Source organism: Oncorhynchus gorbuscha, linkage group LG17, assembly GCF_021184085.1.
Source record: "Oncorhynchus gorbuscha isolate QuinsamMale2020 ecotype Even-year linkage group LG17, OgorEven_v1.0, whole genome shotgun sequence".
Classification (NCBI taxonomy): Eukaryota; Metazoa; Chordata; class Actinopteri; order Salmoniformes; family Salmonidae; genus Oncorhynchus; species Oncorhynchus gorbuscha.
This window is the reverse complement of record NC_060189.1, coordinates 13,601,911-13,627,597: the sequence shown is the minus strand read 5'-3', so window position 1 is coordinate 13,627,597 and position 25,687 is coordinate 13,601,911. Positions and strand designations below refer to the sequence as shown.

Genomic DNA, 25,687 nt, shown 5'->3' with positions numbered 1-25,687 from the left:
ACTCAATCGCAAACCCTGGAATGCAATCAACTAAGTAGCACCTGTTCCTTAGCTACAATACACTAGATAATATAGAAACACATTTGGAACAGTGATATATATTTGGTATACTGGTAGTGTTTCGGCAATAGATTTGGTAATTGTAACACATCTGAAATGCTGACAGTATTATCAATAATACACAGAGTTATGAAGCTGAAAAGGATTCATATAACCTTGCGTATGTCTCTGAACCATTATTTGCTGTTGCTTTCTGGTTGTAAAACACAAACAAAGAGTATTTTTATTTGTCATTTATGGAAATCTCATATAGAGTTATTTGATGATTGACACCTTCTTGTCTTGCATGGGAACACATTTTTCATTCTGAGGTTGCATTTTATAAGCTGCAACTCAACATTCTTGACAGACGAGACCCATCGCTTTATGAGATTAATAAATGGAGGCAGAGGGAGGTGGAAGGTACCTCGGTTCTCTCTCCGTATTAGTCCCTTTGTTGTCATTTGGATGGGGACACTTTTACTCACTGAGTAATATATCAGAGATGACAGGCAGTGGTGACAGGCACGTTGTGCCAGAGCACTCTAGTCTGTAGTAGAGGATGCAATGTAGCACATTCCTCTGTCCCACTTTCAATATCAAACCCATTTCCAGCATATGCTGTATTTCAGTAGAAGTACATGGGTCGTAGAGGGCAGACCTTTTCATATTCTCTTAGCTGGCTGAAATGGATAAGGCTTTGGAGAGGGTGAGCCGGCTACAAGCATGGCTGCCGACTCCTATCACCTTAATTGAGTATACAGTGCCTTGCGAAAGTATTCGGCCCCCTTGAACTTTGCGACCTTTTGCCACATTTCAGGCTTCAAACATAAAGATATAAAACTGTATTTTTTTGTGAAGAATCAACAACAAGTGGGACACAATCATGAAGTGGAACGACATTTATTGTATATTTCAAACTTTTTTAACAAATCAAAAACTGAAAAATTGGGCGTGCAAAATTATTCAGCCCCCTTAAGTTAATACTTTGTAGCGCCACCTTTTGCTGCGATTACAGCTGTAAGTCGCTTGGGGTATGTCCCTATCAGTTTTGCACATCGAGAGACTGAAATTATTTCCCATTCCTCCTTGAAAAACAGCTCGAGCTCAGTGAGGTTGGATGGAGAGCATTTGTGAACAGCAGTTTTCAGTTCTTTCCACAGATTCTCGATTGGATTCAGGTCTGGACTTTGACTTGGCCATTCTAACACCTGGATATGTTTATTTTTGAACCATTCCATTGTAGATTTTGCTTTATGTTTTGGATCATTGTCTTGTTGGAAAACAAATCTCTGTCCCAGTCTCAGGTCTTTTGCAGACTCCATCAGGTTTTCTTCCAGAATGGTCCTGTATTTGGCTCCATCCATCTTCCCATCAATTTTAACCATCTTCCCTGTCCCTGCTGAAGAAAAGCAGGCCCAAACCATGATGCTGCCACCACCATGTTTGACAGTGGGGATGGTGTGTTCAGCGTGATGCGCTGTGTTGCTTTTACGCCAAACATAACGTTTTGCATTGTTGCCAAAAAGTTCAATTTTGGTTTCATCTGACCAGAGCACCTTCTTCCACATGTTTGGTGTGTCTCCCAGGTGGCTTGTGGCAAACTTTAAACAATACTTTTTATGGATATCTTTAAGAAATGGCTTTCTTCTTGCCACTCTTCCATAAAGGCCAGATTTGTGCAAAATACGACTGATTGTTGTCCTATGGACAGAGTCTCCCACCTCAGCTGTAGATCTCTGCAGCTCATCCAGAGTGATCATGGGCCTCTTGGCTGCATCTCTGATCAGTCTTCTCCTTGTATGAGCTGAAAGTTTAGAGGGACGGCCAGGTCTTGGTCGATTTGCAGTGGTCTGATACTCCTTCCATTTCAATATTATCGCTTGCACAGTGCTCCTTGGGATGTTTAAAGCTTGGGAAATCTTTTTGTATCCAAATCCGGCTTTAAACTTCTTCACAACAGTATCTCGGACCTGCCTGGTGTGTTCCTTGTTCTTCATGATGCTCTCTGCGCTTTTAACGGACCTCTGAGACTATCACAGTGCAGGTGCATTTATACGGAGACTTGATTACACACAGGTGGATTGTATTTATCATCATTAGTCATTTAGGTCAACATTGGATCATTCAGAGATCCTCACTGAACTTCTGGAGAGAGTTTGCTGCACTGAAAGTAAAGGGGCTGAATAATTTTGCACGCCCAATTTTTCTGTTTTTGATTTGTTAAAAAGGTTTGAAATATCCAATAAATGTCATTCCACTTCATGATTGTGTCCCACTTGTTGTTGATTCTTCACCAAAAAATAGTTTTATATCTTTATGTTTGAAGCCTGAAATGTGGCAAAAGGTCGCAAAGTTCAAGGGGGCCGAATTCTTTCGCAAGGCACTGTAACCCTGGGTAACCGTTTGTGAGCGAATTGCTTTTTAAGCCTGGACTGAATCAGTGTCTCTCAAGAACTATAAACCCATGTCAGAACACTGACAGTTCTGTAACCCCCCCCCCTAAGTGGTGAACTTCCCAGAAAGCCTCACTACTGTCACTACAAAAGTAAAAGAAGACAGAGATGCATTTGAACTGGTGTATAAAAGAGAAAGATCTGCTGAGATGGACGGATGTGGAAGATAAAAGTGTATCTCTGAGGCATGTTGTTCATTCATTTGAATCGGGAGGACAGTGGTGGTCCTGCTGCTGGGTATTGCTTAAATTAACCGTTAGCCACAATCCTCCCATCACTGGCATTGCCTGAGGATGCTAACCCAGCATATGAACTTAAAGTCTATCCTCAGTGGAGATTTCATAGATGTAGCCGGGTGAGTTCAATCAGGCTGAGGGGTTGGAGTGTTGGTAAAAGCAAGCCCTCATGCTCAGTAATGTTGATGAAAAAATATGATTGCCTTTATGGCTGTGTCAATCACATAAAAGCAAGTCTTCAGTGATTGATATTGTGTGACAGGGCTGAAACCTCGATCCCTCTTGGAGAGGGAGAAGATTAGATATAGTAACTTTTTTAACATTGGACAAAATGTCAGTGTTTTGCAGAATACCATAGATACTGTATTAGCTGAAATATTAGGCCAATGTATTCAAGAAAAAAGGTAAAAAGAGTAGTATTGTAGCGTCCACTAGAATCTATTATAGCAACAAAACACAACAGCCTGCATTACCAGACCTATTCTTTATCAGGCTAAAGCTATAATGAAAGGATAAACACACAAGGGGCTAGATAAATATTCAGGATGACAAGATAAAGATCCAGTATAATAAGCCACAGGAGTATTGTAATATTGACCCTATTGTAAGTCACTTTTTATTGAATTTGAAGTCAAACAGTCTACCTGCATTGAAGCCGCTCAACATTTACATTACATTCAGTCATCTAGCAGACACTCCCATCCAAAGAGAACCACAGGAGGAACCTGGGGTCAAGCTCCCCGCCCAAGGGCACATCCACAGGTCTCCCACCAAGTCAAACCAGCGACCTCTTCGCCACCAGCAAAGCTCTGTAAGTCACCTTGAATAAAATAGTATTAGTCTGTTGTTTTATCTGAATCAGTTCACGTAACTGCAGACCGGTATTTACAGTCCCAGGCCACCCAACTATACACATAATTTGTGATGTTGTAGTAAATAGTCAGAAAACTCAGAAAAACAGTCCATAAAAGTCAGCAGGAGATGCTACTGAGTAATTAAGGACAATCACTGGTGATTTTAGGGAAGGTAAAGGTGCCTCCTTAAATTCACTCCCCTCCCACCCAGCCTGCATCTATAGTGTGGCTACTGCAGTGCTTGCTAGTGGTTAAGTAGTTGCTGGGGTGGTCATTATCTCCACTCCGGGGAATTAGGATAACAAGGGAACGTGTTTTCTTGGGTGGTTGGCATCACAGGAGTTTGGCGGTACCTTAATTGGGTAGAACGGGCTTGTGGTAATGACTGGAGAAGAATCAGTAGAATGCTATCAAATACATCAAACACATGGTATCCATGGTTTCCAGGTGTTTGATGCCATTCCATTTGCTCCGTTCCAGACATTATTATGAGATGTTTTCCCCTCAGCAGAGGGTCACATTATCTTCATCCCATTCCTCCAGGGCATGAATTCACATTCCCACATGGCAGCAACAGCACCCGCAATGCAATTAATCTGAAATTATGCTGCTTCACTGCTGTGGCAGGGAGAGAAATGGGCTTCCAGGAAGAGCTAGAGTACAGGCTTTTGTTTTGTTATTGAATTAACAAGGCTATTTTTAAGGTGCAAGAGGGAGGGAGAGAGAGAGAGAGAGAGAGAGAGAGAGAGAGAGAGAGAGAGAGAGAGAGAGAGAGAGAGAGGGAGATGAAGAGAAGGAGGGAGAAGGGGAAGGGAGAGAGAAAGGGGTGAGAGAGGGAAAGACAGAGAGATAGAGAAATAGAAAGAGAGAGGGGACATGAGGTCAGGCACAAGGAAAGTGAATACTGACGGTCCCTTCCTTCTGCCTAAGAAGCAAAAAGCTAAAAGGGTTTTGTTTTCCTTCACAAAAATAGAGGTGTATGCATGCACTTAACCATTTTCTTCAAATGTGGTGTCCGTGTGGGAAATCGATGGGGGTGTATTTCAGGTCTGTCTGTAGCCTGGGCCAGTGTGAGGCTGATATCATCTTTCCAGAAACAAGTCTCTCACCTTTGCCGCTTGTTATAGACCCCCTTCAGCCCCCAGCTGTGCCCTGGACACCATATATGAATTGATCGCACAGTCCTTTGTCTTCCGTTTCCATTTCCTCCTCCCCCTGTCGTCGATGGCCATCTGTCGTACACGGTGAGACGTCTCCTGAGGGTTCGACCACGGGGAAGGGGTTTCCATTACCTGGTTGACTGGGAGGGTTATGGCCCGGAGGAGAGGTGCTGGGTCCCCACTAGAGACATCCAGGACCCAGTCCTCATCGCCGACTTCCACTGCCGGCACCAGTCAACCAGGTATGCTTCCAGGTAGGCTGGGTTTCTGTACAGCACTTTGAGATATCAGCTGATGTACGAAGGGCTATATAAATACATTTGATTTGATTTGATGCCAGGTGGCGCCCCTAGAGGATATTGGGGGGGGGGGGTCCTGTCATGCCCTGATCTGTTTCACCTGTCTTTGCTTGTCTCGCCCATCTTCCCCATTATACTCTGTGTATTTATACCTGTGTTCTCTGTTTGTCTGTTGCCTGTTCGTCTTGTTTGTCATGTCAGCTCCTGTTTTTTCCCAGCCTCTTTTTCTTGCCCTCCTGGTTTTTGACTGTTGCCTGTCCTGATCCTGAATCCGCCCGCCTGACCCCTCTGCCTGCCCCTGCCTGCCGTCCTGTACCTGGCCTCTGTTGCTGTAATAAACATTGTTATTGTGACACTTAATTGGTTCCAGCAGGTCGCACAAAATAGCCTAACCAATGATTGTATTAAAGTGCTCCTCCTGAAGAAGACATCCCCCGGAGATGTAAGGGTGATTAGAAGGATCAGACAGTGTTCACTTGGTAGATATACAGTGCATTCGGAAAGTATTCCCTTCACTTTTTTCACATTTTGTTACATTACAACCTTATTCTAAAATGGATTATTTAAAATAATTCACTCATCAATCTACACACAATACCCAATAATAACAATGCTAAAACAGGTTTTATAGACATTTTTGCAAATGTATTAAATAAAATAAAAATTGAAATACCATATTTACCTAAGTGATTCACACTCTTTGCTATGAGACTCCAAATTGACCTCAGGTGCATCCTGTTTCCATTGATTATCCTTGATATGTTTCTACAACTTGATTGGAGTCCACCTGTGGTATAATTCAATTGATTGGACATGATTTAGAAAGACACACACCTGTCTATTTAAGGGCCCACAGTTGACAGTGCATGTCAGAGCAAAAACCAAGCCACGAGGTCGAAGGACTTGTCTATAGAGCTCTGAGACAGGATTGTGTCCAGGCACAGATATGGAGAAGGATACCAAAACATTTCTGCAGAATTGAAGGTATCCAAAAACACAGTGGCCTCCATCATTCTGAAATAGAACAAGTTTGGACCACCAAGACTCTTCCTAGAGCTGGCCGCCCGGCAAAACTGAGCAATCGGGGGAGAAGGGCCTTGTTCAGGGAGGTGAACAAGAACCCGATGGTCACTCTGACAGAGCTTCAGAGTTCCTCTGTGGAGATGGGAGAACCTTCCAGAAGGACAACCATCTCCGCAGCACTCCACGAATCAGGCCTTTATGGTAGAGTGTCCAGACAGAAGCCACACCTCAGTAAAAGGCACATGTCAACCAGCTTGGAGTTTGTCAAAAACACACCTAAACGATGGTCAGACCGTGATAAACAAGATTCTCTGGTCTGATGAAACCAAGATTGAACTCTTTGGCCTGAATGTCAAGCATCACGTCTGGAGGAAACCAGGCACCGCTTATCACCTGGCCAAAACCATCCTTATGGTGAAGCATGGTGGTGGCAGCATCATGCTGTGGGGATGTTTTTCAGCGGCAGGGGCTGTGAGACTAGTCAGGACCAATGAAAACCTGCTCCAGAGCACTCATGACCTCAGACCGTGGTGAATATTCACCTTCCAACAGGACAATGACCCTAAGCACACAGCCAAGACAACGCAGGAGTGGCTTTGGGACAAGTCTCTGAATGTCGTTGAGTGACCCAGCCAGAGCCCGGACTTGAACACGATTGAACATCTCTGGAGAGACCTGAAAATAGCTGATACTCACTATCCAAACTGACAGAGCTTGAGAGAAACATAGGAAACTCCCCAAGCTTGTAGAGTCATATCGAAGAAGACTCAAGTCTGTCATTGCCGCCAAGGGTGCTTCAACAAAATACTGAGTAAAGGGTCTGAATACTTATGTAAATATAGTTCCGTTTTTATTTTTTATACAGTTGCTAAAATAAAAAAATAAAAATGTTTTTACTTTATCATTATGGGGTATTGTGAGGTGAAAAATGATTTCATCCATGTTAGGCTGTAACGTAATAAAATGTGGAAAAAGTCAAGTGGTCTTGTCACGGGCGTCCTCCTGGAAATGACTGGACCAAAGCGCAGCGTAGTGAGCGTACATTTCTCTTTATTTGAATGAAACAAAACAAAAACAAAACAAGAAACAAAGAAACGACCGTGAAGCTTACAAGGGCTATAGTGCCACTAACAAAGATAACTTCCCACAATAACAAAAGGGGAAAAGGCTGCCTAAGTATGATTCCCAATCAGAGACAACGATAGACAGCTGTCCCTGATTGAGAACCATACCCGGCAAAAACATAGAAACACAAACATAGAAATCAGAACATAGAATGCCCACCCAAATCACACCCTGACCAAACCAAAATAGAGACATAAAAAGGCTCTCTAAGGTCAGGGCGTGACAGGTTTGAATATTTTCAGAATGCACTGTACAAAAACATCGTTAGTGGGAAATGGGAGGATGGAGGATGAGGGATGGAGGGTGGGGGATGGAGGATGAGGGAAGAGGAATGGAGGATGGGGGATGAGGATGGGGGATGAGGTATGGAGGATGGGGATGAGGGATGGAGGATGAGGGATGTAGAAAGAGCACATTGACCAAAGAGTCATAACATGATTTTCAGACACGAGGAGTTGCAGACAGACGCAAAATAAACACATCTCTGTGGCGGGGTGCTGTTCTATTCTGAGACCCGATACATTGAGGGACCTCTGGCCGACATTTGTGTCCAACAAAAAGACACTTCCTGTCTCATCCTCATCTCTCGTCTCTTATTCACTCTGCATTTACTATATAAGGATGCCAGCCGAATGACCCTGTCCTTCATTTCAGGGTCACTGCAGTTTTAGCTGCCTGACAGATGTAATTCACAGTGAATGAAGGAATGTGTTGGGGGCATTAGTGCACTATAGTAATAGTAGAATTAGGATAAGGTCTATTGTTGGATTGTTTGGCAAGTTCAGAAACAAACACACGCACGCACGCACGCACGCACGCACGCACACACACACACACACACACACACACACACACACACACACACACACACACACACACACACACACACACACACACACACACACACACACACACACACACACACACACACACACACACACACACACACACAGACAGACAGACATAAACAAACACACAGCACCGCCCCTCCCACACATACACACATACACACACAAACACACACAGTCATTGTCAGGGCTGTTGATCCCAGGTAGTGCGTCAGTGTCTCTCTCTATTGTATGGATGGGGTTCTGAGTGGGGCCCTCCTAAATACCATTCATCACTTTGACATGTACTTCTCTGGCCTTTAAAGCTCTCATTGGACTCTTCTCTCTCACCACACACTCAAACTACAGACCCGACGTGGAGTCTGTAACACTTTGCTGCATTGATGGAAGTTTATGTTCTGGAGCTTGGGGGAAGTTGCCATGGTGATGCCAACTCTGTGTGTCTCTTTGTGCTGGAGGATATAACTGGCAGCCAGTGGTCTCAAGATAGAACCAGACAAAATTACATAAAAAATGGGCAATAATAATGAATGCAATAAAATGTGTTCTCTCTCTCTATCTTTCTCATTGAAAACATCTCTTAGTAAATGTTTAATAGCGATTATGTAAGGCCTGTAGTACATAAACAGTATTCAGAAGGGGATGTGGGCATCTGGGAGAAGAAACAAGATGGAGTCCAGCAGGACTCTCTGTATCAATAAATAATCAAGACACTAAAATGACACTAAAATGAGTAGGAAACCATTTACACCCAGATCTGCCCAGAGGATTCAAATTAGAATGTGAAGATTGAGTGTTGAAAAATGATCTCTGTGTACAAAGGAACAATTTATATTCAGAATACAAGGACTCTGACTTGAATCAGGAATATTGTTGACAGGGCTGTGGTAAAAAGGAGTAGATATTCAGCCATATCTCTGTTTGCTAGACAGTAGTCTTGTCTCTTCCTGTTGACACCTCAAAACTATTACAATACAGCATGTTTCATAAGTCAAAATACAACATTCATATGCCCACACGGGTCCTACTTGGTTCAGACATGAGGTTAGATATAGGCTAGGATTAGGAATAATAGACCTGACTGCATTCTGACTGCATACTGTATATACTTCTCTCAGACCTACAGTGAAACTCCTAGATAGACCCTGATCAACAACCTCTCCCTCAACGTGGGCAAGACAACGGAGTTTATCGTGGACTACAGGAAACGGAGGGCCAAACTCCCCCATTCACATCAATGGGCCTGTAGTGGAGAGGATTGAGAGCTTCAATTCCTTGATGTCCACATCGCTAAGGACCTATCATGGCGATCTGAGGGCATGACAACCCCTATTCCCCCTCAGCAGGCTGAAAAGATTTGGTTTAGGCCCTGAGATCCTCAAAAAGATCTACAGCTGCCCCATTGAGAGTGTCTTGACTGGCTGCATCAGCACTTGGTATGGTAACTGCTCGGCATCTGACCGCAAGGCGCTATAGAAGCGTTTGCCTATGTGAGGCTGTACATGTGCAAAGCAGGTGCTCATTCAGTGGTAGCCCCTAGCAACCAAACCCTATATTTACTTAGAATAACAACTTCCTCGATGTCAAGTATGACTGAAAAATGAGTTTGTACCGTCCTGGGTGGAATACATGAGGGGGACATTCAGATGTGGTGTGATTACAGTAATGTGGCCATAGGGATTCCAATCATGCTGTGCCAGTCTGGCCCACCTGTATAGCGATGAGAATATACAGTATGGAATGATGTTCAAAGCTGTTTGACCTGAGCTTTCGGAGATGATACTGTGGATTACGGGGTGTTTAGTATTCCGTATTCTGCTTCCACTGAGGAAGACATACACTAGTTTAGTAGCTTTCAATGGGTGAAAAAGTGTGTTTGTCCAAATGGGGTTTGTATCGGGGGCTCCAGACCATTATAGCATCACAATACATATGCTGCATTTGACTACAGAATTACTCAGTCATCTGCTTAAAGGAAGAAGTATGACTCTTGACCTCTTGAAGTCATCTTTGACGTATTCTTGAAGACAGCTGTTGTGGTTTGTATCCAAAGTGTTTGTAGGCTACTCACAGTTCCCTCCATGACCATGACAAAACCACACATCACTGACCCCCCCCGTTTTTCTCAGCTCATTGGTCTACAGGTTAGAATCACAGACAGTGAGGATGACGGTGTGCGTGAATCTGCCTGGCTTGTTAGCCTGAGGCTACAACAGGTGTTCTGTAGCACTGTGTTGTGGACAAAATAACATGATGTGTAATCTATCTTTGTTGCTGACAAAAGACATGTGTGGAGATGTGTGAGGTTGACAGCCCTGGGGTGCTAGTACAACTACTAGTGTTCAGGTTTTGGTCATCGCCTCTTATAAAATACATAAGCACAAAGTTGTTCGCAAACTGCAGCCCCCCCTAAACGATTCGTTCTTGAGTTCGAGTTTGTTGAACAGAGTTTTGGTTCTACAAAGCTGTTGTGTCCATCATAACATTCAACAATCAATTAATTGCAGTCATTCTTGCACCATGCGATCAATTATCAGTTATTCTCTATGCTCATGATCTATTTCCCTGAGTGCATATGATAGACAGTTGGTGGTCGGGGCACATCTGAGCCGGAGGAGAGTCTATAATCCTGCTGTTGGATTCATTGCGGCCAGCACTAGCAGGTCAAACGAATTACTAAAATGAACGAGTCACTCAGATTGTTATTTATTTTTTAAACAGACTCTCGAGTCAGTAAAAAGAGTTGTTAAAATATAACGAATTGTTTGCTAACTGCACATGTGTTCTCTGTCTGCAGACTGTTGTAGAGGTAACCAATGCAAAGGGAAGGGATCACTGCTTCTACCTCTCTTTCCTACCAAGGAGCATGAATTGAGGAGCAAACTGAAGCCAAAGTGCATTGGGTTCTACTTTTAGCAGTAGAAGTAACCAATGACAACCTCGGGGGGAAGAGAAGGACAGAGAGGATGTGAAAGCAGGTGAGTTACACTGACAGAGAACGAAGCGTTTGGTCTTAAAAGCTTGGTGTAGTAGAGCCCATTAACTGGTCAGTGTTTGGTCTTAAAAGCTTGGTGTAGTAGAGCCCATTAACTGGTCAGTGTTTGGTCTTAAAAGCTTGGTGTAGTAGAGCCCATTAACTGGTCAGTGTTTGGTCTTAAAAGCTTGGTGTAGTAGAGCCCATTACCTGGTCAGTGTTTGTAACCAAAGGTTTTCCCCTTCTTGGTATTTACAGAGGTTGTTGCCATCCGTCCCAAGAAAGGATCAGTCCGTTGGGTTCTCCAAAGGTTTTCCCCTTCTTGGTATTTACAGAGGTTGTTGCCATCCGACCCAAGAAAGGATCAGTCCGTTGGGTTCTCCAAAGGATTTTCAAGTCAGCGTGCTGCTGTGTCTGCACGGATGGAGAGGAGTGAACAAGAAGCAGCTTTAAGTGCTGTACTTCAAGCATTGTACTAGAACTCAACTCTTGACAACTTCACTAATTGGCTACTTTATTAAATTCTTTACTTTTTGCATACATTTGCCTTTATCTTTGACGTTTTTTTGTTATGTTTCTCTCCTCTGTTGTTTGTTGTCTGTGTGGTCTTGAACCACTCCAAACAAGAGGCTGCACTGAGAATAGTAACACAGAAAACACAACAAATCATCGGCTCAGTTATTGGACTAGAACAACAACAACGGTCTCACTTTAAAACGTGCCCCTATAACCAGTGTATTAACATGGTAAAGTAGTTACATAGGCAGGTACAGTGTAGCTACACATTTAGGCAAATAATAATAACTACCAAATGTACAGTGAACATGAATCAAAGCTCCACTTCATGAAATGAGCCAATTAACTCCTCATTTATTGCGTAGCAACCAAGACAAACGACCTCATCCCAACCAAGACAAACGACCTCATCCCAATCAAGTACAAATGTCTCTTCCCCTGAAATAGTTCAGCAGTGTTGAGCCACCAGACACTGAATAAAATGAGCTCAATGATGATTGGACTGTTTCACCTGTCAAGAACTCCTTCCAGTGCATGAATGTCTCATTATGCGTTCATATACACTTGGTTTTGTTCACCCCTCTGTACATGCAAATTAAGAAACTATGCCGTCTGTACTCTATGATATCTGCAATCTTACGTCAAACTTCGGCCACAGTCAATCAATCTTTGTCCTAATGCACATGTATCAACAAGGCCAGCAGACGAATAGCTTTGTAACTGAATAGGTGTCAGTATATTCAGATGATCCAGCAAATGAACTTCAGGTAGAATGGCTGAGTGAATGTGGCCTGGACTCTGTGGAGGAGGGTCATTTTTTCGTAGACGCTATAGAAGGACAGTGTTCGTGCATTGTGGTCTAGGTCTAGCAGTCAAACCTCCAAGACTGATCACTACCCCCAAACAAACACTCATTACCATCTCCTTTCCTGCTGATTCCTTTATATGAGACAGCTATACAAACCCAATTCCCGCTCCACTCTACCTCCCAGTATCAGGCTCCAGACAGAGCCTCTCTACACAGCACCTGCTTAAAGAAGGTACATCTGTGTGAATGATCAGGATATAACTGAACCTTAGAACTAATGGTCACCTTTCTATTTTCTTCAGACAGACACAGGTACCGTTGTGCTGTATTGGGATCCAACGTCAGCTGGCAGGAGTCTGAGAAGATGAAAAATATAGTGGTTAAAATCACTTGATTAAAAGTCTGTGTGTGTGTGTGTGTGTGGGGCGGCAGTAACCGGAAGGTTGCAAGTTCAAACCCCCGAGCTGAAAAGGTACAAATCTGTCATTCTGCCCCTGAACAGGCAGTTAACCCACTGTTCCTAGGCCGTCATTGAAAATAATAATTTGTTCTTAACTGACTTGACTAGTTAAATAAAGGTAAGATCAAATAAAAAGTCCGTGTTTACTCACATTCTATGAACTCCTCTCTAGTCTTGGGCTCAGCAGGGTGGTCAATCTGAACTTGAATCACTGTGGAGACAGACAGGCTAGTAAATACTGTATCACAGGTCCACGTTATTCATGTCCACTATCAAACAATATACAGGTAACTAGAGGGGGATATGGGGATTGGTTGATGAAATGACCAGCCATTTCATTAGATAAACTTTACCCATATCTATACATTCATTTGGTCCTATCACAAATACATGTCATGCGGTTATTTCATGTCTAGTAGTATGTAATGCAGTTATTTCATGTCTAGTAGTATGTAATGCAGTTATTTCATGTCTAGTAGTATGTAATGCAGTTATTTCATGTCTAGTAGTATGTAATGCAGTTATTTCATGTCTAGTAGTATGTAATGCAGTTATTTCATGTCTAGTAGTATGTAATGCAGTTATTTCATGTCTAGTAGTATGTAATGCAGTTTGAGGTATTATTCTATGCAAAATCTTGAAATGCATTTTACCAACCGTCATCAGATATCTTGTCCATTTCCTCCTTGCATATGTCTTGTTGTCAATCTTTCAGTTCAGAGACTGATGTCTTCAAATGCTTCAAGGAGATAAGGCCTGAGATCCAGGAGAGACACAGAGAAACTGGAAACTCTATAGAGAGAAGTAAAAGTATTGAGAAAATTAGATGTTAATGTAATACAAGTACATTTAATTGGTAAAATAATCTAAATAGACATTTGGAAATGATTTTGTAAGGTATATCTAAATTAGTGATGTCACCTGGAGGAAATGGATGTGATCCTCTGTGTGTGAGAGCTACTTCAGCTCAGCATCTCTCCTCAGCTCAGCATCTCTCCTCAGCTCAGCATCTCTCCTCAGCTCAGCATCTCTTCTCAGCTCAGCATCTCTTCTCAGCTCAGCGACCTCCTGCTCCAGGAGTCCTTAAGCCCGACTCACTTCAGCCTTCTCCTGGGCTCTGATCAACTCCTTTACCTCAGAGCGTCTTCTCTCAATGAAGTGGATCAGCTCAGTAAAGCTCCTCTCACTGTCCTCCACTGCTGCCAGGGCAGAGTGCTGTTTGGACACACACAAAGAGAGTAGAAGGGTCCATGTCAACCAGCCCATTCACTTAGCTCTCACCAGAACCCCAGAAAGACTGAAAATGTATGTATATATGCATGTACTGTATGTATGTATGTATAATGTAAATATAGATGACCCCAACCAACACTCACCTTCAGAGAGTTCACAACCTGTATCTCCTTCTTTCTATCCTGGATTTTATTCTGGGATTCTTGATGTTCTCCCAGAACTGTTTCTGCAGAACAAGATTAAATTAATTTAGCCATTTATTACATCCTACTCTGTATTTCTACAAAAACTAGAAAATGAAATTTTCCAACTATTTGCATTCAAGCATGTCATGTTTGAAACATGTTATGCCCTGCATGGACTTAATGAGATGCAATGTATTCCTCAAAGACACATTTAGTCCTAGCAACAGTGATTGAATGTTTATCTACTGTATGTACTTTGACATTTCAGTTGTGTCACAGTAGTAGACAAAACATTGCCTTATAGTTATGAGGCAAGGGTAACAAGAGTAATTATTATTAGACTGTTTAAATGCAAATATGTGATATCTAACAGCAGAGTTCCATTCTTACCTGTTTCTAAGTCCTCTCTGCTACAGCTGACACTGTATCATGGCCTTTATGTTCATCCATCATACAAAAACAACAGCTACACTGCTGAACGGTACGACAGTAAACCTCCAGTATTTTGTCATGACGAGAACAGATCTTCTACTGTGGTTGTGTGGAGGCTTTGACCAGCTTGTGTTTCTTTAAGGGAGCTACTTCACAGTGAGGCTGGAGGTTAGTCTCACAGTAAGAGGCCAGACACACTCTCCCAATGCCGAAATCACACTCCACATCTCCAGGTCCAACATAATAGTGAGCAGGAGGAGAAGCTTGGAGTTATTCTGTCGTCTTCAGTTTCTCCACCAATTCAGCCAGAAGAGTGTTTTTTTTCCACAGAACGGGCCTGGAGATGAAGCTTTCCTTACACTGGGGGCAGCTTGGAGATGAAGCTTTCCTTACACTGGGGGCAGCTTGGAGATGAAGCTTTCCTTACACTGGGGGCAGCTTGGAGATGAAGCTTTCCTTACACTGGGGGCAGCTTGGAGATGAAGCTTTCCTTACACTGGGGGCAGCTTGGAGATGAAGCTTTCCTTACACTGGGGGCAGCTTGGAGATGAAGCTTTCCTTACACTGGGGGCAGCTTGGAGATGAAGCTTTCCTTACACTGGGGGCAGCTTGGAGATGAAGCTTTCCTTACACTGGGGGCAGCTGCAGACCACCTTCGAATCGTCCTGGTCGAAGCAGCCGTTAATACAGCCCATACAGTAGCTGTGTCCACAAGCAATAGTCGCTGGATTCTTCAGTAGATCCAGACAGATAGAACAACTGATCGAATCCATAGCCTCTGTCATTTTCAAACACACACCAACAAACAGCAAGAGTAACAGATAGCTTTATGTTTCGTTTTCCTTCAAATGTTTCTTCAAAGGAGTAGGAGTGGCTTGTGTTCTGTCAACGGTGGCTTCCTGATTCTGTTTGTGAACTCAGATTTAGCTACCAGTTCTGGCCAGCAGAGGGCACAAGTTGACTCCGTAACACAAGTCGCCTGTCACTGTCAGAGTGAACATTCTCGTCAAACTGGCCTTTTTGGAGATATGTGAGTTCATAAAGAGCTACGCATTTAAAACGTTTTAATTGTACTGTAAGTGCTATGGATTTAGTTACAGCGGAACTTTTGTTTTGTTCGTCAGACTGAATATTGTTCAAAGAGGAGCGACACAGGAGGAGCGCTTCTATCATTTAAATGTAGTTGATTAGAATCTGGATGTTTTTTCCTGTCTTTTAACTAGCAAAGTGTAAAGAAATGTTCATTCGGGTTGGGCGTGAGATTCTGCTTGAATTTGGTTAAAAGGACGATACATTTTTTGTTCATTGTTTGAGAATTTGTTTGCAATATCTCACACTGTTTTTTCTCTTATATATTATTCTGAATTGAAGACATGTTGTCTTACTCTGAGTAGTATGTAATGTATAATGTAATACTATTAGTTGAATTGAGAAATCGCATTATGGTAGCTCTTCCAAATGTATTTAACTAGGCAAGTCAGTTACGAATAGATTCTTATTTAAAATGACGGTCTAGTGGGTTAACTGCCTTGTCAGGGACAGAACGACAGATCTTTATCTTGTCAGCTCGGGGGATTCGATTTATATGTTACAACGTTCTAACCACTAGGCTACCTGCGCCAATTATCTGGCGTCTAAATAATTGCATAACGGTGAAATGTTCATTAAAGTCATAGCCTACTAAGCGGTGACGCAAGGCTCGCTACCTTGACTAGATCCTAGAGACGCAGATATTGGAGTCAGATTGATAAATGTCGTTTATTATTATATTCAACATAATTTCAACACTTCTACATAATGGTTGGATAATTTCCATCCACCTACAGTAATATATGCATAATTGTTAAGGAACTACACTGTTGCATGTTTAATGAAAATCACTGTATACTACCTGACAATCTCAAAAACAAAACTGATTTCAGTTTAAATGTGTTAAGATATTTAGGGAAAAGTCAAGCCTGCAACTTCAGTCATGCATGTCAGAAATCCACAGTCAAGGGACAATATACTGTATATATATATATATATATACACACACACACAGTACCAGTCAAAAGTTTGGACACACCTTTATTTTAGAATAATAGTGAAGACATCAAAACTATGAAACTACACCCATGGAATCATGTGTTAGACAAATCAAAAAATATTTAACATTTGAGATTCTTTAAAGTTGCCACCCTTTGCCTTGATGACAGCTTTGCACACTCTTGGCAATATCCCAATCAGCTTCATTAGGTAGTATCCTGGAATGCATTTCAATTAACAGGTGTGCCTTGTTAAAAGTTCATTTGTGGATTTTTTTCTCCTTCTGAATGTGTTTGAGCCAATCATTTGTGTTGTGACAAGATAGGGGTGGTATACAGAAGATAGCCCTATTTGGTATAAGACCAAGTCCATATTATGGCAAGAACAGCTCAAATAAACAATGAGAAATGACAGTCCATCGTTCTTTAAGACATGACGTTCAGTCGATACGGAAAATGTCAAGAACTTTGAAAGTTTCTTTAAGTGCAGTTGCAAAACCCATAAAGCGCTATGATGAAACTGGCTCTCATGACGACCACCACAGGAAAGGAAGACCCAGAGTTAACTCTGCTGCAGAGGATAAATTCAGAGTTAGCAGTCTCAGATTACAGCCCAAATAAATGCTTCACAGAGTTCAAGTAACAGACACATCTCCACATCAACTGTTCAGAGGAGACTGCATGAATCAGGCCTTCATGGTATAATTGCTGCAAAGAAACCACTACAAAAGGACACCAATAATAAGAAGAGACTTGCTTTGGCCAAGAAACACGAGCAATGGACATTAGACTGGTGGAAATCTGTCCTTTGGTCTGATGAGTCCAAATTTGAGATTTTTGGTTCGACCCGCTCTGTCTTTGTGAGACACAGAGTAGGTAAACTGAGGATATCCGTATGTGTGGTTCCCACCGTGAAGCATGGAGGAGGGAGGTGTGGTGGTGATTTTCTGGTGACACTGTCTGTGATTTATTTAGAATTCAAGGGACGCTTAACCAGCATAGCAACCACAGCATTCTGCAGCAATAAGCCATCCCATCTGGTTTGCGCTTAGTGGGACTAACATTTGTTTTTCAACAGGATAATGACCCAAAACATACATCCAGGCTGTGTAAGGGCTATTTGGCCAAGGAGAGTGATGGAATGCTGCATCAGATGACCTGGCCTCCACAATCACTTGACCTCAATCCAATTTAGATGGTTTGGGATGAGTTAGACTGCAGAGTCAAGGAAAAGCAGCCAACAAGTGCTCAGCATATGTGGGAACTCCTTCAAGACTATTGGAAAAACATTCCAAGTGAAGCTGCTGGAGAGAATGCAAAGAGTGTGCAAAGCTGTCATCAAGGCAAAGGGTGGCTACTTTGAAGATTCTCAAATATAAAATATATTTTGACTTTAACACTTTTTTGGTTACTACATGGTTGCATATGTGTTATTTCATAGTTGTGATGTCTTCACTATTATTCTACAATGTAGAAAATAGTAAAAATAAAAGAAAAATCCTTGAATGAGTAGGTGTGTCCAAACTTTTAACTGGTACTGAAAGTATTCACAGCAATTACAGCTGTGAGTATTTTGGGGTATGTGTCTAAGAGCTTTGCACACCTGGAAAGTACCCATACGTAGAATGTATGCACACATGACTGTAAGTCGCTTTGGATAAAAGCGTCTGCTAAATGGCATATATTATTATTATTATTATTACAATATATGCACATTAGTATTTTTTAATTCTTCAAGCTCTGTCAACTTGTGTAACGGCGTTCGTCAGTTGAAGGAGAGTCGGACCAAAATGCAGCGTGGTGGTTACTCATGTTCTTTAATGTAGAATAGCGATACATGAAATAACTATTAAATATACAAATCAACAAACGGAACGTGAAAACCTATACAGCCTGTCTGGTGAATAACTAACACAGAGACAGGAACAATCACCCACGAAATACACAGTGAAACCCAGGCTACCTAAATATGGTTCCCAATCAGAGACAACGAGAATCACCTGACTCTGATTGAGAACCGCCTCAGGCAGCCAAGCCTATGCTAGACTGAGGGGAAGCTCGGGACTGAGGGGAAGCTCGGGACTGAGGGGAAGCTCGGGACTGAGGGGAAGCCCGGGACTGAGGGGAAGCCCGGTACTGAGATGAAGCTCAGGCAGGTAGTAGGCTCCGGTAGATCCTGGCTGGCTATCGGATCTGGAAGATTCTGGTTGACTGGCAGATCTGGAAGAGTCTGGTTGACTGGCAGATCTGAAAGAATCTGGTTGACTGGCAGATCTGGAAAATCATGGCTGACTGGCGGATCTAGCTGCTCTGGCTGCTCCATGCAGACTGACAGCTCTGGCTGCTCCATGTAGACTGGCAGCTCTGGCTGCTCCATGCAGACTGGCAGCTCCGTGCAGACTGGCAGCTCTGGCTGCTCCATGCAGACTGGCAGCTCTGGCTGCTCCATGCAGACTGGCTGCTCCATGCAGACTGGCTGCTCCATGCAACCTGGCAGCTCTGGCTGCTCCATGCAACCTGGCAGCTCTGGCTGCTCCATGCAACCTGGCAGCTCCAGCTGCTCCATGCAACCTGGCAGCTCCATGCAGGCTGGCAGCTCTGGCTGAGCTGAACAGGCGTGAGGCTCCGGCAGCGCAGGAGAGGAGAAAGGCTCTGGCTGCGCTAAACAGGCGGGAGACTCCAGCAGCGCTGTAGAGGAGGAAGGCTCTGGCTGCGCTGAACAGGCGGGAGGCTCCGGCTGCGCTAAACAGGTGGGAGACTCCAGCATCGCTGTAGAGGAGGAAGGAGAGGAGAAAGCGCAGGAGAGGAGAAAGGCTCTGGCTGTGCTGAACGGGCGGGAGGCTCCAACAGTGCTAGAAGGAAGGAAGGCTCTGGCTGTGCTGAACAGGCGAGGCGCACTGAAGGCCTGGTGCTGGAACTGGTGGTACTGGATCGAGGACACTCACAGGAAGCCTGGTGCAGGGAGCTGCCACCGGAGGACTCGTATGTGAAGGTGGCACAGGATGGACTGGACTGTGAAGGTGTACTGGAGAGCCTGAGAGCAGGGCTGGCACAGGACGTGCAAGGCTAGGTAGGTACACAGGAGGCCTAGTGCGTGAGGCTGGCACAATTTTCACCAGCCGACTAACACACACCTCAGGACGAGTATGGAGCGCTGACCCAGGTGCCATCAAATCCCTGACACGCTCCGTCGGACGAATCTTGTACCTAAAGCACCAAGCTAGCAACTCCCTCATTACTCTCTCCTCCACTTTCCCCATGAACTCCTTCACAGTCTCTGCTTCGCTCACCTCTAACACCGGCTCTGGTTCTGGTCTCCTCCTTGGCTCCTCACGATTTACAAGGAGAGTTGGCTCAGGTCTATCTCCTGACTCTGCCACTCTCTCCCTGAGCCCCCCGCAATACATTTACATTTACATTTAAGTCATTTAGCAGACGCTCTTATCCAGAGCGACTTACAAATTGGTGCATTCACCTTATGACATCCAGTGGAACAGCCACTTTACAATAGTGCATCTAAATCTTTTAAGGGGGGTGAGAAGGATTACTTTATCCTATCCTAGGTATTCCTTAAAGAGGTGGGGTTTCAGGTGTCTCCGGAAGGTGGTGATTGACTCCACTGTCCTGGCGTCGTGGGGAGTTTGTTCCACCATTGGGGGCCAGAGCAGCGAACAGTTTTGACTGGGCTGAGCGGGAACTGTACTTCCTCAGTGGTAGGGAGGCGAGCAGGCCAGAGGTGGATGAACGCAGTGCCCTTGTTTGGGTGTAGGGCCTGATCAGAGCCTGGAGGTACTGAGGTGCCGTTCCCCTCACAGCTCCGTAGGCAAGCACCATGGTCTTGTAGCGGATGCGAGCTTCAACTGGAAGCCAGTGGAGAGAGCGGAGGAGCGGGGTGACGTGAGAGAACTTGGGAAGGTTGAACACCAGACGGGCTGCGGCGTTCTGGATGAGTTGTAGGGGTTTAATGGCACAGGCAGGGAGCCCAGCCAACAGCGAGTTGCAGTAATCCAGACGGGAGATGACAAGTGCCTGGATTAGGACCTGCGCCGCTTCCTGTGTGAGGCAGGGTCGTACTCTGCGGATGTTGTAGAGCATGAACCTACAGGAACGGGCCACCGCCTTGATGTTAGTTGAGAACGACAGGGTGTTGTCCAGGATCACGCCAAGGTTCTTAGCGCTCTGGGAGGAGGACACAATGGAGTTGTCAACCGTGATGGCGAGATCATGGAACGGGCAGTCCTTCCCTGGGAGGAAGAGCAGCTCCGTCTTGCCGAGGTTCAGCTTGAGGTGGTGATCCGTCATCCACACTGATATGTCTGCCAGACATGCGATTCTCCACCTGGTCATCAGAAGGGGGAAAGGAGAAGATTCATTGTGTGTCGTCTGCATAGCAATGATAGGAGAGACCATGTGAGGTTATGACAGAGCCAAGTGACTTGGTGTATAGCGAGAATAGGAGAGGGCCTAGAACAGAGCCCTGGGGGACACCAGTGGTGAGAGCGCGTGGTGAGGAGACAGATTCTCGCCACGCCACCTGGTAGGAGCGACCTGTCAGGTAGGACGCAATCCAAGCGTGGGCCGCGCCGGAGATGCCCAACTCGGAGAGGGTGGAGAGGAGGATCTGATGGTTCACAGTATCGAAGGCAGCCGATAGGTCTAGAAGGATGAGAGCAGAGGAGAGAGAGTTAGCTTTAGCGGTGCGGAGCGCCTCCGTGATACAGAGAAGAGCAGTCTCAGTTGAATGACTAGTCTTGAAACCTGACTGATTTGGATCAAGAAGGTCATTCTGAGAGAGATAGCGGGAGAGCTGGCCAAGGACTGCACGTTCAAGATTTTTGGAGAGAAAAGAAAGAAGGGATACTGGTCTGTAGTTGTTGACATCGGAGGGATCGAGTGTAGGTTTTTTTCAGAAGGGGTGCAACTCTCGCTCTCTTGAGGACGGAAGGGACGTAGCCAGCGGTCAGGGATGAGTTGATGAGCGAGGTGAGGTAAGGGAGAAGGTCTCCGGAAATGGTCTGGAGAAGAGAGGAGGGGATAGGGTCAAGCTGGCAGGTTGTTTGGTGGCCGGCCGTCACAAGACGCGAGATTTCATCTGGAGAGAGAGGGGAGAAAGAGGTCAGAGCACAGGGTAGGGCAGTGTGAGCAGAACCAGCGGTGTCGTTTGACTTAGCAAACGAGGATCGGATGTCGTCGACCTTCTTTTCAAAATGGTTGACGAAGTCATCTGCAGAGAGGGAGGAGGGGGGGAGGAGGATTCAGGAGGGAGGAGAAGGTGGCAAAGAGCTTCCTAGGGTTAGAGGCAGATGCTTGGAATTTAGCGTGGTAGAAAGTGGCTTTAGCAGCAGAGACAGAGGAGGAAAATGTAGAGAGGAGGGAGTGAAAGGATGCCAGGTCCGCAGGGAGGCGAGTTTTCCTCCATTTCCGCTCGGCTGCCCGGAGCCCTGTTCTGTGAGCTCGCAATGAGTCGTCGAGCCACGGAGCGGGAGGGGAGGACCGAGCCGGCCTGGAGGATAGGGGACATAGAGAGTCAAAGGATGCAGAAAGGGAGGAGAGGAGGGTTGAGGAGGCAGAAACAGGAGATAGGTTGGAGAAGGTTTGAGCAGAGGGAAGAGATGATAGGATGGAAGAGGAGAGAGTAGCGGGGGAGAGAGAGCGAAGGTTGTGACGGCGCGATACCATCCGAGTAGGGGCAGTGTGGGAAGTGTTGGATGAGAGCGAGAGGGAAAAGGATATAAGGTAGTGGTCGGAGACTTGGAGGGGAGTTGCAATGAGGTTAGTGGAAGAACAGCATCTAGTAAAGATGAGGTCGAGCGTATTGCCTGCCTTGTGAGTAGGGGGGGGAAGGTGAGAGGGTGAGGTCAAAAGAGGAGAGGAGTGGAAAGAAGGAGGCAGAGAGGAATGAGTCAAAGGTAGACGTGGGGAGGTTAAAGTCGCCCAGAACTGTGAGAGGTGAGCCGTCCTCAGGAAAGGAGCTCATCAATGAGCTTGATGCCTTGATAAACTCTCCGAGGGAACCTGGAGGGCGATAAATGATAAGGATGTTAAGCTTGAAAGGGCTGGTAACTGTGACAGCATGGAATTCAAAGGAGGCGATAGATAGATGGGTAAGGGGAGAAAGAGAGAATGACCACTTGGGAGAGATGAGGATCCCGGTGCCACCACCCCGCTGACCAGAAGCTCTCGGGGTGTGCGAGAACACGTGGGCGGACGAAGAGAGAGCAGTAGGAGTAGCAGTGTTATCTGTGGTGATCCATGTTTCCGTCAGTGCCAAGAAGTCGAGGGACTTGAGGGAGGCATAGGCTGAGATGAACTCTGCCTTGTTGGCCGCAGATCGGCAGTTCCAGAGGCTACTGGAGACCTGGAACTCCACGTGGGTCGTGCGCGCTGGGACCACCAGATTAGGGTGGCCGCGGCCACGAGGTGTGGAGCGTGTGTATGGTCTGTACAGAGAGGAGAGAACAGGGATAGACAGACACATAGTTGACAGGCTACAGAAGAGGCTACGCTAAGGCAAAGGAGATTGGAATGACAAGTGGACTACACGTCTCGAATGTTCAGAAAGTTAAGCTTACGTAGCAAGAATCTTATTGACTAAAATGATTAAAATGATACAGTACTGCTGAAGTAGGCTAGCTGGCAGTGGCTGCGTTGTTGACTTTGTAGGCTAGCTGGCAGTGGCTGCGTTGTTGACACTACACTAATCAAGTCGTTCCGTTGAGTGTAATAGTTTCTACAGTGCTGCTATTCGGGGGCTAGCTGGCTAGCTAGCAGTTTTGATTACGTTACGTTGCATTAAAAGAACGACAATAGCTGGCTAGCTAACCTAGAAAAATCGCTTTAGACTACACAATTATCTTTGATACAAAGACGGCTATGTAGCTAGCTACGATCAAACAAATCAAACCATTGTACTGTAATGAAATGAAATGAAAATGTGATACTACCTGTGGAGCGAAGCGGAATGCGACCGGGTTGTTGTGTGCGGAAGTTCTAGTCGGTAGACGTTGGCTAGCTGTTGGCTAGCTAGCAGTGTCTCCTACGTTAAGGACGACAAATAGCTGGCTAGCTAACCTCGGTAAATTAAGATAATCACTCTAAGACTACACACTCTAAACTACACAATTATCTTGGATACGAAGACAGCAAAGACAACTATGTAGCTAGCTAACACTACACTAATCAAGTCGTTCAGTTGAGTGTAATAGTTTCTACAGTGCTGCTATTCAGTAGACGGTGGACGTTTGCTAGCTGGCTAGCTGCTGGGCAGATAGCAGTGTAGACTACGTTAGGACGACGAAATACGATAATTACGCAATTATCTTTGATACAAAGACGGCTATGTAGCTAGCTAAGAAGAAATTGCTAAGATTAGACAAATCAAACCGTTGTACTATAATGAAATGTAATGAAATGTAATGAAAAGTTATACTACCTGCGGACCGAAGTGCGGATGCGACCGCTCGCTCCAACCCGGAAGATAAATAAATACATTTTTGGGGCTGACTCACGGGCTTTCTTCTGCGCCGTCGTGATTGTCTCTCCAACTCCAACTCTCCTATAACTCTCTACACACTGCTCCAGCGAATCAACAGGCAGGCTCCGGTACTCTCAACAAACGGAACGTGAAAACCTATACAGCCTGTCTGGTGAATAACTAACACAGAGACAGGAACAATCACCCACGAAATACACAGTGAAACCCTGGCTACCTAAATATGGTTCCCAATCAGAGACAACGAGAATCACCTGACTCTGATTGAGAACCGCCTCAGGCAGCCAAGCATATGCTAGACACACCCCTAATCAGCCACAATCCCAATGCCTACAAAAAATAATAATACGACAACACAATAAACCCATGTCACACCCTGGCCTGAACAAATAATTAAAGAAAACACAAAATACTAAGACCAAGGCGTGACAACTTGGTTGTTGGTCATTACTAGACAGCCATGTTCAAGTCTTGCCATAGATTTTCAAGCCAATTTAAGTCAAAACTGGAACTAGGCTACTCAGGAACATGCAATGTCCTCCTGGTAAGCAACTCCCGTTTATATTTGGCCTTGTGTTTTAGGTTATTGTCCTGCTGAAAGTTAAATTTGTCTCCCAGTGTCTGTTGGAAAGCAGACTGAAGCAGGTTTTCCTCTAGGACTTTGCCTGTGCTTAGCTGTATTCTGTTTATTTTTATCCTAAAAAACTCCCTTTCCAATGACAAGCATACCAATTAGATGATGCAGCCACCACCATGCCTGAAAATATGTGGTACTCAGTGATGTGTTGTGTTCGATTTGCCCCAAACATAACACTTTGTATTCAGGGCATAAAGTGAATTCCTTTCCCACATATTTTGCAGTTTTTCTTTAGTGCCTTATTGCAAACAGGGTGCATGTTTTGGAATATTTTTTATTCTGTACAAGCTTCCTTCTTTTCATTGTGTTTTAGGCCACTAGATGCAAATCACACAATTAGTCTGTAGCTGACACTCAAATACACTGCACTGAACATAGGCAGAGACCTAGCCAATGAATGTGAATGTTCAATTTAGTTTCATTATATCCTTACCTCACAAAAATACAAATGTATGCTTTACCTCGCAACAAGCATGCCAGAGCCAAAACAGATTGTGAAGAGATAAATGAAAGCATTTTCTTAATCAGTTTTGGCAGGTAATAGTTTCATATGGTAATCCAAATATGTTCAACCAAACCCAATGGGACTACAAATGCTTCAACTGCTGATACACTGTAACAATATTTCGCTCATACTGCAACACTGTATACATTGTAAAATATAATGCACACTGTAACATTGTAATAGTTTTTGTAACACTGTGCCAGATCGTTTTGCATGACCCGGTGCAAGTGGTGTAAAGTACTTAAGTAAAAATACTTTGAAGTATTACTTAAGTAGTTTTGGGGGTATCTGTACTTTACTTTACTATTTATATTTTTTGACAATTTCTACTTTTACTTCACTACATTCCTAATTATAATTATGTACATTTTACTCCAT

The 25,687-nt window shown here is 44.4% G+C and overlaps 1 long non-coding RNA gene across 6 annotated transcripts; it reads right to left on the bottom strand.

Annotated features, from left to right (window-relative positions):
* Positions 1 to 8,620: 8,620 nt before the first annotated feature.
* On the bottom strand, positions 8,621 to 16,157 carry LOC124002239. 6 transcript variants are annotated; one of them, XR_006832958.1, is made up of 8 exons: positions 14,607 to 16,157; positions 14,175 to 14,257; positions 13,720 to 14,013; positions 13,456 to 13,590; positions 12,950 to 13,009; positions 12,624 to 12,694; positions 11,556 to 11,649; positions 8,621 to 11,428 (listed from the first exon to the last, which is right to left on the bottom strand). It is a non-coding gene; the product is annotated as an uncharacterized LOC124002239 (long non-coding RNA). The 6 variants fall into 6 exon arrangements; XR_006832957.1 differs by having other exon boundaries at positions 8,621 to 11,177; positions 11,225 to 12,694; XR_006832955.1 differs by having other exon boundaries at positions 11,556 to 12,694.
* Between the last annotated feature and the right edge of the window lie 9,530 nt (positions 16,158 to 25,687).